We start from the raw sequence: 10,787 nt of genomic DNA on the forward strand, positions 1-10,787 counted from the left end.
TACACCTAGAAAACCCATTCAAACCTATTTAGGTTCATCTTACAGTGGACATGTTTGCCTGAAAAGGAATCTTTGAAATGTTTCATCGTTTTAGAAATATAGTGCTTTCAAATTTGAGAATCTTATAATGGGGCTCAATGGCAGCTCTATGGCACGTCAAAAAATCACTTTCTCCTAGAAACTCCATTCACGTGTTTTATAATTCAGCTTACTGTGGAGACACATGCTGGAACTTTTTACTTTGAAATGTTTTGTAGTTTCTGAGTTATTTAACTTAAACGCCCAATGCATTCTCAATGGTAATAGCACAAACTTTGGCATGCTACTAGTCCTACATACTTACACCTAGAAACCCCATTCAAACCTATTTAGGTTCATCTTACGGTGGACATGTTTGCCTGAAAAGGAATCTTTGAAATGTTGAATAGTTTTAGAAATATAGTGCTTTCAAATTTGAGAATTATATAATGGGGCTCAATGGCAGCTCTATGGCACGTCAAAAAATCACTTTCTCCTAGAAACTCCATTCACGTGTTTTATAATTCAGCTTACTGTGGAGACACATGCTGGAACTTTTTACTTTGAAATGTTTTGTAGTTTCTGAGTTATTTAACTTAAACGCCCAATGCATTCTCAATAGTAATAGCACAAACTTTGGCATGCTACTAGTCCTACATACTTACACCTAGAAACCCCATTCAAACCTATTTAGGTTCATCTTACGGTGGACATGTTTGCCTGAAAAGGAATCTTTGAAATGTTGAATAGTTTTAGAAATATAGTGCTTTTAAATTTGAGAATTATATAATGGGGCTCAATGGCAGCTCTATGGCACGTCAAAAAATCACTTTCTCCTAGAAACTCCATTCACGTGTCTTATAATTCAGCTTACTGTGGAGACACATGCTGGAACTTTTTACTTTGAAATGTTTTGTAGTTTCTGAGTTATTTACCTTAAACGCCCAATGCATTCTCATTGGCAATAGCACAAACTTTGGCATGCTACTAGTCCTACATACTTACACCTAGAAACCCCATTCAAACCTATTTAGGTTCATCTTACGGTGGACATGTTTGCCTGAAAAGGAATCTTTGAAATGTTGAATAGTTTTAGAAATATAGTGCTTTCAAATTTGAGAATGTTATAATGGGGCTCAATGGCAGCTCTTTGGCACGTCAAAAAATCACTTTCTCCTAGAAACTCCATTCACGTGTTTTATAATTCAGCTTACTGTGGAGACACATGCTGGAACTTTTTACTTTGAAATGTTTTGTAGTTTCTGAGTTATTTACCTTAAACGCCCAATGCATTCTCAATGGCAATAGCACAAACTTTGGCATGCTACTAGTCCTACATACTTACACCTAGAAACCCCATTCAAACCTATTTAGGTTCATCTTACGGTGGACATGTTTGCCTGAAAAGGAATCTTTGAAATGTTTCATCGTTTTAGAAATATAGTGCTTTCAAATTTGAGACATTTACAATGGGGCTCAATGGCAGATATTGGCACGTCAAAAAAGCACTTTCACCTAGAAACTCCATTCACACGTTTTATAATTCAGCTTACTGTGGAGACACATGCTGGAACTTTTTACTTTGAAATGTTTTGTAGTTTCTGAGTTATTTAAGTTAAACGCCCAATGCATTCCCAATGGCAATAGCACAAACTTTGGCATGCTACTAGTCCTACATACTTACACCTAGAAAACCCATTCAAACCTATTTAGGTTCATCTTACGGTGGACATGTTTGCCTGAAAAGGAATCTTTGAAATGTTGAATAGTTTTAGAAATATAGTGCTTTCAAATTTGAGAATTATATAATGGGGCTCAATGGCAGCTCTATGGCACGTCAAAAAATCACTTTCACCTAGAAACTCCATTCACGTGTCTTATAATTCAGCTTACTGTGGAGACACATGCTGGAACTTTTTACTTTGAAATGTTTTGTAGTTTCTGAGTTATTTACCTTAAACGCCCAATGCATTCTCATTGGCAATAGCACAAACTTTGGCATGCTACTAGTCCTACATACTTACACCTAGAAACCCCATTCAAACCTATTTAGGTTCATCTTACGGTGGACATGTTTGCCTGAAAAGGAATCTTTGAAATGTTGAATAGTTTTAGAAATATAGTGCTTTCAAATTTGAGAATGTTATAATGGGGCTCAATGGCAGCTCTATGGCACGTCAAAAAATCACTTTCTCCTAGAAACTCCATTCACGTGTTTTATAATTCAGCTTACTGTGGAGACACATGCTGGAACTTTTTACTTTGAAATGTTTTGTAGTTTCTGAGTTATTTACCTTAAACGCCCAATGCATTCTCAATGGCAATAGCACAAACTTTGGCATGCTACTAGTCCTACATACTTACACCTAGAAACCCCATTCAAACCTATTTAGGTTCATCTTACGGTGGACATGTTTGCCTGAAAAGGAATCTTTGAAATGTTTCATCGTTTTAGAAATATAGTGCTTTCAAATTTGAGACATTTACAATGGGGCTCAATGGCAGATATTGGCACGTCAAAAAAGCACTTTCACCTAGAAACTCCATTCACACGTTTTATAATTCAGCTTACTGTGGAGACACATGCTGGAACTTTTTACTTTGAAATGTTTTGTAGTTTCTGAGTTATTTAAGTTAAACGCCCAATGCATTCCCAATGGCAATAGCACAAACTTTGGCATGCTACTAGTCCTACATACTTACACCTAGAAAACCCATTCAAACCTATTTAGGTTCATCTTACGGTGGACATGTTTGCCTGAAAAGGAATCTTTGAAATGTTGAATAGTTTTAGAAATATAGTGCTTTCAAATTTGAGAATTATATAATGGGGCTCAATGGCAGCTCTATGGCACGTCAAAAAATCACTTTCTCCTAGAAACTCCATTCACGTGTCTTATAATTCAGCTTACTGTGGAGACACATGCTGGAACTTTTTACTTTGAAATGTTTTGTAGTTTCTGAGTTATTTACCTTAAACGCCCAATGCATTCTCATCGGCAATAGCACAAACTTTGGCATGCTACTAGTCCTACATACTTACACCTAGAAACCCCATTCAAACCTATTTAGGTTCATCTTACGGTGGACATGTTTGCCTGAAAAGGAATCTTTGAAATGTTGAATAGTTTTAGAAATATAGTGCTTTCAAATTTGAGAATGTTATAATGGGGCTCAATGGCAGCTCAATGGCACGTCAAAAAATCACTTTCTCCTAGAAACTCCATTCACGTGTTTTATAATTCAGCTTACTGTGGAGACACATGCTGGAACTTTTTACTTTGAAATGTTTTGTAGTTTCTGAGTTATTTACCTTAAACGCCCAATGCATTCTCAATGGCAATAGCACAAATTTTGGCATGCTACTAGTCCTACATACTTACACCTAGAAACCCCATTCAAACCTATTTAGGTTCATCTTACGGTGGACATGTTTGCCTGAAAAGGAATCTTTGAAATGTTTCATCGTTTTAGAAATATAGTGCTTTAAAATTTGAGACATTTACAATGGGGCTCAATGGCAGATATTGGCACGTCAAAAAAGCACTTTCACCTAGAAACTCCATTCACACGTTTTATAATTCAGCTTACTGTGGAGACACATGCTGGAACTTTTTACTTTGAAATGTTTTGTAGTTTCTGAGTTATTTAAGTTAAACGCCCAATGCATTCCCAATGGCAATAGCACAAACTTTGGCATGCTACTAGTCCTACATACTTACACCTAGAAAACCCATTCAAACCTATTTAGGTTCATCTTACAGTGGACATGTTTGCCTGAAAAGGAATCTTTGAAATGTTTCATCGTTTTAGAAATATAGTGCTTTCAAATTTGAGAATCTTATAATGGGGCTCAATGGCAGATATTGGCACGTCAAAAAAGCACTTTCACCTAGAAACTCCATTCACACTTTTTATAATTCAGCTTTCTGTGGAGACACATGCTGGAACTTTTTACTTTGAAATGTTTTGTAGTTTCTGAGTTATTTACCTTAAACGCCCAATGCATTCTCAATGGCAATAGCACAAACTTTGGCATGCTACTAGTCCTACATACTTACACCTAGAAACCCCATTCAAACCTATTTAGGTTCATCTTACGGTGGACATGTTTGCCTGAAAAGGAATCTTTGAAATGTTTCATCGTTTTAGAAATATAGTGCTTTAAAATTTGAGACATTTACAATGGGGCTCAATGGCAGATATTGGCACGTCAAAAAAGCACTTTCACCTAGAAACTCCATTCACACGTTTTATAATTCAGCTTACTGTGGAGACACATGCTGGAACTTTTTACTTTGAAATGTTTTGTAGTTTCTGAGTTATTTAAGTTAAACGCCCAATGCATTCCCAATGGCAATAGCACAAACTTTGGCATGCTACTAGTCCTACATACTTACACCTAGAAAACCCATTCAAACCTATTTAGGTTCATCTTACAGTGGACATGTTTGCCTGAAAAGGAATCTTTGAAATGTTTCATCGTTTTAGAAATATAGTGCTTTCAAATTTGAGAATCTTATAATGGGGCTCAATGGCAGATATTGGCACGTCAAAAAAGCACTTTCACCTAGAAACTCCATTCACACTTTTTATAATTCAGCTTTCTGTGGAGACACATGCTGGAACTTTTTACTTTGAAATCTTTTGTAGTTTCTGAGTTATTTAAGTTAAACGCCCAATGCATTCCCAATGGCAATAGCACAAACTTTGGCATGCTACTTCAGAATGGGGGTCAATGGCAGATTTTGGCAGGTAAAGATTTGAGTGGGGTTTGAACCCACAATCTCCAGGTCATGCAGCCAGTGTGCTAGGTCACTGATCTACCTGCTACCTGCCACAACACAGTCTGCTGTTCCCTTTGAGTACAACATTGATACAAAAATAAAATACAAAAAATAAAATAACAGGAGATTTGTCTATTGTTTCTTTTGCTGTTGTTTATCTCTAGACGTTTGAATGTTTATGAACCACAATGGAAACAAGTCTCTGGCTCTTCTGTCATTATCTATTCGGCCTTTTAAGAACAGCATGCACAGTGGCTTACTGGGTACAGAGCCTGCCTGGGAATCAGGAGGCTGCAGGTTCAAGTCCTGCCTCTGACACAGTGTCCCAAAATCATGAAAATATGACAAACCAAGGACTATAGTATGTGGTTTTTTCATGATTTTCATTTTTTTTTTCAAATCCTCCAAAATCATGAAAAACGACATGCTATAGTATGCCGTCCGAAAAAAATTATAACTTTGGCATGCTACTAGTCCTACATACTTACACCTAGAATCCCCATTCAAACCTATTTAGGTTCATCTTACGGTGGACATGTTTGCCTGAAAAGGAATCTTTGAAATGTTTCGTGGTTTTAGAAATATAGTGCTTTAAATGTGAGAAATTTATAATGGCAGATAGTGGCACGTCAAAATCACTTTCACCTAGAAACTCCATTCACACGTTTTATAATTCAGCTTACTGTGGAGACACATGCTGGAACTTTTTACTTTGAAATGTTTTGTAGTTTCTGAGTTATTTAAGTTAAACGCCCAATGCATTCCCAATGGCAATAGCCCAAACTTTGGCATGCTACTAGTCCTACATACTTACACCTAGAAACCCCATTCAAACCTATTTAGGTTCATCTTACGGTGGACATGTTTGCCTGAAAAGGAATCTTTGAAATGTTTCATCGTTTTAGAAATATAGTGCTTTCAAATTTGAGACATTTACAATGGGGCTCAATGGCAGATATTGGCACGTCAAAAAAGCACTTTCACCTAGAAACTCCATTCACACTTTTTATAATTCAGCTTTCTGTGGAGACACATGCTGGAACTTTTTACTTTGAAATGTTTTGTAGTTTCTGAGTTATTTAAGTTAAACGCCCAATGCATTCCCAATGGCAATAGCACAAACTTTGGCATGCTACTTCAGAATGGGGGTCAATGGCAGATTTTGGCAAGTAAAGATTTGAGTGGGGTTTGAACCCACAATCTCCAGGTCATTCAGCCAGTGTGCTAAGTCACTGATCTACTTGCTACCTGCCACAACACAGTCTGCTGTTCCCTTTGAGTACAACATTGTTACAAAAATAAAATACAAAAAATAAAATAACAGGAGATTTGTCTATTGTTTCTTTTGCTGTTGTTTATCTCTAGACGTTTGAATGTTTATGAACCACAATGGAAACAAGTCTCTGGCTCTTCTGTCATTATCTATTCGGCCTTTTAAGAACAGCATGCACAGTGGCTTACTGGGTACAGAGCCTGCCTGGGAATCAGGAGGCTGCAGGTTCAAGTCCTGCCTCTGACACAGTGTCCCAAAATCATGAAAAAATGACAAACCATGGACTATAGTATGTGGTTTTTTCATGATTTTCATTTTTTTTTCAAATCCTCCAAAATCATGAAAAACGACATGCTATAGTATGCCGTCCGAAAAAAATTATAATTTTGGCATGCTACTAGTCCTACATACTTACACCTAGAATCCCCATTCAAACCTATTTAGGTTCATCTTACGGTGGACATGTTTGCCTGAAAAGGAATCTTTGAAATGTTTCATGGTTTTAGAAATATAGTGCTTTAAATGTGAGAAATTTATAATGGCAGATAGTGGCACGTCAAAATCACTTTCACCTAGAAACTCCATTCACACGTTTTATAATTCAGCTTACTGTGGAGACACATGCTGGAACTTTTTACTTTGAAATGTTTTGTAGTTTCTGAGTTATTTATGTTAAACGCCCAATGCATTCCCAATGGCAATAGCCCAAACTTTGGCATGCTACTAGTCCTACATACTTACACCTAGAAACCCCATTCAAACCTATTTAGGTTCATCTTACGGTGGACATGTTTGCCTGAAAAGGAATCTTTGAAATGTTTCATCGTTTTAGAAATATAGTGCTTTCAAATTTGAGACATTTACAATGGGGCTCAATGGCAGATATTGGCACGTCAAAAAAGCACTTTCACCTAGAAACTCCATTCACACTTTTTATAATTCAGCTTTCTGTGGAGACACATGCTGGAACTTTTTACTTTTAAATGTTTTGTAGTTTCTGAGTTATTTAAGTTAAACGCCCAATGCATTCCCAATGGCAATAGCACAAACTTTGGCATGCTACTAGTCCTACATACTTACACCTAGAAACCCCATTCAAACCTATTTAGGTTCATCTTATGGTGGACATGTTTGCCTGAAAAGGAATCTTTGAAATGTTTCATCGTTTTAGAAATATAGTGCTTTCAAATTTGAGACATTTACAATGGGGCTCAATGGCAGATATTGGCACGTCAAAAAAGCACTTTCACCTAGAAACTCCATTGACACTTTTTATAATTCAGCTTTCTGTGGAGACACATGCTGGAACTTTTTACTTTGAAATGTTTTGTAGTTTCTGAGTTATTTAAGTTAAACGCCAAATGCATTCCCAATGGCAATAGCACAAACTTTGGCATGTTACTAGTCCTACATACTTACACCTAGAAACCCCATTCAAACCTATTTAGGTTCATCTTACGCTGGACATGTTTGCCTGAAAAGGAATCTTTGAAATGTTTCATCGTTTTAGAAATATAGTGCTTTCAAATTTGAGACATTTACAATGGGGCTCAATGGCAGATATTGGCACGTCAAAAAAGCACTTTCACCTAGAAACTCCATTCACACGTTTTATAATTCAGCTTACTGTGGAGACACATGCTGGAACTTTTTACTTTGAAATGTTTTGTAGTTTCTGAGTTATTTAAGTTAAACGCCCAATGCATTCCCAATGGCAATAGCACAAACTTTGGCATGCTACTAGTCCTACATACTTACACCTAGAAACCCCATTCAAACCTATTTAGGTTCATCTTACGGTGGACATGTTTGCCTGAAAAGGAATCTTTTAAATGTTTCATCGTTTTAGAAATATAGTGCTTTAAAATTTGAGACATTTACAATGGCGCTCAATGGCAGATATTGGCACGTCAAAAAAGCACTTTCACCTAGAAACTCCATTCACACGTTTTATAATTCAGCTTACTGTGGAGACACATGCTGGAACTTTTTACTTTGAAATGTTTTGTAGTTTCTGAGTTATTTAAGTTAAACGCCCAATGCATTCCCAATGGCAATAGCACAAACTTTGGCATGCTACTAGTCCTACATACTTACACCTAGAAAACCCATTCAAACCTATTTAGGTTCATCTTACAGTGGACATGTTTGCCTGAAAAGGAATCTTTGAAATGTTTCATCGTTTTAGAAATATAGTGCTTTCAAATTTGAGAATCTTATAATGGGGCTCAATGGCAGCTCTATGGCACTTCAAAAAATCACTTTCTCCTAGAAACTCCATTCACGTGTCTTATAATTCAGCTTACTGTGGAGACACATGCTGGAACTTTTTACTTTGAAATGTTTTGTAGTTTCTGAGTTATTTAACTTAAACGCCCAATGCATTCTCAATGGTAATAGCACAAACTTTGGCATGCTACTAGTCCTACATACTTACACCTAGAAACCCCATTCAAACCTATTTAGGTTCATCTTACGGTGGACATGTTTGCCTGAAAAGGAATCTTTGAAATGTTGAATAGTTTTAGAAATATAGTGCTTTCAAATTTGAGAATTATATAATGGGGCTCAATGGCAGCTCTATGGCACGTCAAAAAATCACTTTCTCCTAGAAACTCCATTCACGTGTTTTATAATTCAGCTTACTGTGGAGACACATGCTGGAACTTTTTACTTTGAAATGTTTTGTAGTTTCTGAGTTATTTAACTTAAACGCCCAATGCATTCTCAATGGTAATAGCACAAACTTTGGCATGCTACTAGTCCTACATACTTACACCTAGAAACCCCATTCAAACCTATTTAGGTTCATCTTACGGTGGACATGTTTGCCTGAAAAGGAATCTTTGAAATGTTGAATAGTTTTAGAAATATAGTGCTTTCAAATTTGAGAATTATATAATGGGGCTCAATGGCAGCTCTATGGCACGTCAAAAAATCACTTTCTCCTAGAAACTCCATTCACGTGTCTTTCAGCTTACTGTGGAGACACATGCTGGAACTTTTTACTTTGAAATGTTTTGTAGTTTCTGAGTTATTTACCTTAAACGCCCAATGCATTCTCAATGGCAATAGCACAAACTTTGGCATGCTACTAGTCCTACATACTTACACCTAGAAACCCCATTCAAACCTATTTAGGTTCATCTTACGGTGGACATGTTTGCCTGAAAAGGAATCTTTGAAATGTTGAATAGTTTTAGAAATATAGTGCTTTCAAATTTGAGAATTTTATAATGGGGCTCAATGGCAGCTCTATGGCACGTCAAAAAATCACTTTCTCCTAGAAACTCCATTCACGTGTTTTATAATTCAGCTTACTGTGGAGACACATGCTGGAACTTTTTACTTTGAAATGTTTTGTAGTTTCTGAGTTATTTACCTTAAACGCCCAATGCATTCTCAATGGCAATAGCACAAACTTTGGCATGCTACTAGTCCTACATACTTACACCTAGAAACCCCATTCAAACCTATTTAGGTTCATCTTACGGTGGACATGTTTGCCTGAAAAGGAATCTTTGAAATGTTGAATAGGTTTAGAAATATAGTGCTTTCAAATTTGAGAATTTTATAATGGGGCTCAATGGCAGATAGTGGCACTTCAAAAAGTAATTTCTCCTAGAAACTCCATTCATACTTTTTATAATTCAGCTGACTATGGAGACACATGCTGGAACTTTTTACTTTGAATTGTTTTGTAGTTTCAGAGTTATTTCCGTCTTTCTCAAAAATGATAAAAAACGGCGTGCTATAGTATGCCGTCCGAGACCATGGGCTATCGCCCATGGTCAGAAATTATGAAAAACGAGGATTTGAAAAAAAGTCGAGAATCACTCTGAGACCATGGGCTATAGTCCATGGTCTTGGAGTGATTTTTGCCTTTTTTTACAATCCTCAAAAAAGATGAAAAACGGCATGCTATAGTATGCCGTCCTATAGCCCATGGTCTCGGAGTGATTTTCGTCTTTTTTTCAAATCCTCACAAATGCTACCATCTGAGACCATGGGCTGTAGCCCATGGCCCATTTGAACCCATGACCCTCTGCTCCAAAGGCGAGAGCTCTACCAACTGAGCTATGCAGACAAAGTCAGTTGACTCATTCTAAACAGTAACATCATGCAGTATTTTCGGTAACAACTGTGTGTCCTGGTTTTGGGGATGTCTTTATCCATTACTACAGTGTGTTTTCACGTACAAACTTCTCTTTGTACGCTTTCAGTGCTATTTGGCATGACCCTCTACTATACTGTAAAGTGACATAAGCATATGACGCTGCAGGAGATACATTTGAACTGTTTTTCATATAATTCCAAATGGCGGGTGATCTAAAGGTCAGAGGTCAAAAATCAGAACACAAAAGTTGTTCGGCATGAGGAGACACATATGCGTATCAAAGTGTCATTGCCAATGGTCAAACGGTTCCTGAGCTATGCATGTTCAAAGTTTGCATTTTCAATTGAGTGCTATAGCGCCACCATTTGGCCAATCGTCACCGTTTGACATGGCCCTCTACCAGATTACCGCGTTTCGTGAAAACCGACTGCACGGCTCAGTCAGAACAGCTATTTGTGGCGGAAGGAGAAGAAGAAGAAAAAAACCCACAAAAACAATAAGTGACCAAATTCACTTCGTGACTTCTTGGTCCCTTAATAAAAAATCTGTGCCCCCCCTGCTGGGAGAGCCAAAAATCGCCTCCCGGCATCCC

The sequence above is a fragment of the Electrona antarctica genome, assembly GCF_951216825.1.
Source record: "Electrona antarctica genome assembly, chromosome: 9".
Lineage (NCBI taxonomy): Eukaryota > Metazoa > Chordata > Actinopteri > Myctophiformes > Myctophidae > Electrona > Electrona antarctica.